This window comes from Bidens hawaiensis, unplaced genomic scaffold (assembly GCF_021521415.1).
Source record: "Bidens hawaiensis isolate Kalapana, Puna unplaced genomic scaffold, B.hawaiensis_p1.1 tig00000978_1, whole genome shotgun sequence".
Taxonomy (NCBI): Eukaryota; Viridiplantae; Streptophyta; class Magnoliopsida; order Asterales; family Asteraceae; genus Bidens; species Bidens hawaiensis.
This window is the reverse complement of record NW_027491058.1, coordinates 1,489,116-1,492,256: the sequence shown is the minus strand read 5'-3', so window position 1 is coordinate 1,492,256 and position 3,141 is coordinate 1,489,116.

Here is a 3,141-nt window from a genome sequence, read left to right as displayed (position 1 = left end):
ATGTGAAAACTTGTCTGAGCAATTAGCAACTATAACCGATCAGTATGTTAGGTTGGATGCTGAATTTAAAACCCTAAAAGAAGATCATCATTTTACAAAAGCAAGAGAAAATAGCTATAAAGTCAAAATAATAGCTTGTGAAAAAGATGTTAAAAGTCTAAAAACAAAACTTGCTGAAAAAATTGAAGTGATTGATTTAAGCTATGAAGTTTTGGAAGAAAAAACCAAACTAATTGCTGATAGAGAAAAACAGATTGCTGATCACCAGGTAAAAGTGGTGGAACTGAATAGAAAACAAGAGCAGTTCAGAAATTCCTCTGCTATTCTTGATCACCTTGTTAGTGATCAAGGTTCCTCTGCTAAGAGAGGAGTAATCGGTTATCATGAGGTTCCACCACCTTATAATCACAATTACACTTTTAACCCTAGTGTTCAGAAATCTGTTGATTTTGAGGTTGCTCAGACAGTACCAGTTAAAATAACTTGTAAAGAACCAAATGTAAGTGGAGGCGAAACAATTTCGCCTGTTTCAAGTGTTAAAATTTCTGATCCAAGTCCAGTCTCATCGGATTCGGATAAGTCATCCGAGTCTGGTAAGGCAAAAGAGGAGGTGGTATTACCCAATGGTGGAGAGAAAGATAAGACGAATAAAAAGAGTACTCCACTAAACCCGTACGTCCCACCATATGTGAGACGAACGGGCGGTAATAAAGCCTCGACATCTAAAACACCGGTTGATAAAAAGGTTGAGCATAGGTGTTGTTTTAGGTGTAATCAATTAGGGCACCTAGTTGCAGATTGCCCTCTGAAGCAGCGATTCAGAGGTGTAAGGCCTACTAAAACTGAGAATAAGCCTAATAGTTATTATCATGCTGCTAAAAATGAAAACCATTTAAAATTCAAAAATGTGACTAATTCAGGTTTTCATAGAAACAAATCTCAATTTTACACTGCTAATAACCAAACTACAAACTATAATTCTTTCAATTCACTAAGGGTTGGAAGGCCTCACAATCAATCTTCAAGGAGGTTTCCTAATAGGACTTACAGGAATTATCGAGATACTAACTTTGGAAAGCCAAAGTTTGGGATGTATAGATCCAAGACCAATTGGTCTTGGGTCCCTAAATTCTAATCTTTTGCTTTATTGTGCAGGAACAGTTGAACAGGGCTGCCAACAATCTTTCGGTTGTAGATAGCGGCTGTTCCCGGCACATGACGGGTAACAAATACTTGTTACACGATTTGAAACCTGTTCAAGGAGGGAGAGTGATCTTTGCCGGTGAAAGTGGTGGCAAGATTACAGGAATGGGAACGGTGTCGAACGGAAAGATGACATTGGAGAAAGTTAACTTTGTAGAAGAATTGAAGCACAATCTGCTGAGTGTGTCGCAGATCTGTGACAAGGAGTACACCGTTCATTTTACAAAGAATGAGGCGATTGTGTTGCAACCTGGTTTTCAGATACCAGAGGAGTGGATTGTGATGAAGGCTCCACGTGAAAGGAATACATATATTATGGATATGAGGACGACTGAAATGGCCACGGAAGAATCATGCCTTATGACAAAAGCGAGCGAATCGGAGTCCGAATTGTGGCATAGGAGAATGGGACACATTCATCTTCGGAAGATGAACCACATTGTCAGGAATGGACTTGTGCTGGGCGTTCCCTTGAAGAATTTCAATTTTGAAGATAAATGTATAGCGTGCAAGAAGGGAAAGCAGCACAAGAAATCCCATCTCACCAAGAAAGTCAATTCAATTGCCAGTACTCTAGAATTGCTTCACATGGATCTCTTCGGTCCTGTGAATGCAAAAAGTCTAAGAGGTACTTCTTACTGCTTGGTGATCACTGATGACTACTCACGATATTCGTGGGTATATTTCCTGAAATCAAAAGACGAAACGGCTCAGATGGTGAAGAATTTGATTACCAAAGTTGAGAACGTTATGGATAAAAGGGTTAAGTTCATCAGGAGTGACAATGGAACGGAGTTCAAGAATTTTGAGATGGAGATCTTTTGCCTTCAGAAAGGGATTGAACACCAATACAGCGCTCCGTATACACCGCAACAGAATGGAGTGGCTGAAAGGAAGAACAGAACATTAATTGAAGGAGCCAGAACAATGCTGGCTGATTCGAAGCTTCCTGTGGTGTTTTGGGCTGAAGCTGTTGCTACAGCCTGTTATGTTCTGAATAGAGTCTTAACTGTTAAAAGACTTGGTAAAACGTGTTATGAGCTTATGCATGGGAGAAAGCCCAACTTGAGTGGTCTTGAACCATTCGGGTCCCCTTGTTCGATTTAAAGACAAATTCTAAATTTGGTGAAGTAGCCGATGAAGGAATCTCAGTCGGTTATGTTGTTGGGACTCCCAACAGACGCGTCTTTAATACATCGACCAGCAAGGTTGAGGTGGTGTGTAACACCGATATCACAAGTTACCAACCGCCAAAACCAAGCAACGGACCTGCTGAGTTTTTCGACTATGTTAAACTTTTTAAGTCTTTTAACATACCGTATTTGGATATTGCTGAAGAAGAAGAGAGAGTTGCTACGAAGATGATCCTTGATGAGGAAGAAAACCTATTGCAAAGACAGCTGATCGATAAATGTCAACCTTCCTCATCAAATGCTGTCGATACCCCTGCTGCCTCGACTGAAGAAGAATTTTTCAATCCATTTCACTCTCAGCATGAAACAACCATTGACGAGCTCTCTTCTAACTTGGAAGACAATTTGCATGTTGGTTCTGTTCCGACCACGAGAATTCATAAAGATCACCCTTTGGAGAATGTGATTGGTGATGTGTCCTCCGGTGTACAAACAAGACGTAGCTTGAATGAGCACACCTGTGTTTACACAAGCATCAAGGAGACAGGGATAATCAACGAATGCTTGTACACCTGCTTTATCAGCCAGATTGAACCGAAGAATTATCAAATGGCTCTCAAGGACAGCTCGTGGGTCGAAGCTATGCAAGAAGAGTTGGCTCAATTCAAGAAAATGGAAGTTTGGACTTTGGTTGAAAAACCGAAGCATGTGCATGCGATAGGCACAAAATGGGTGTTTAAGTGCAAGAGAGATGAGAAAGGGATTATCATAAGAAACAAGGCGAGGCTAGTTGTTAAAGGTTTTA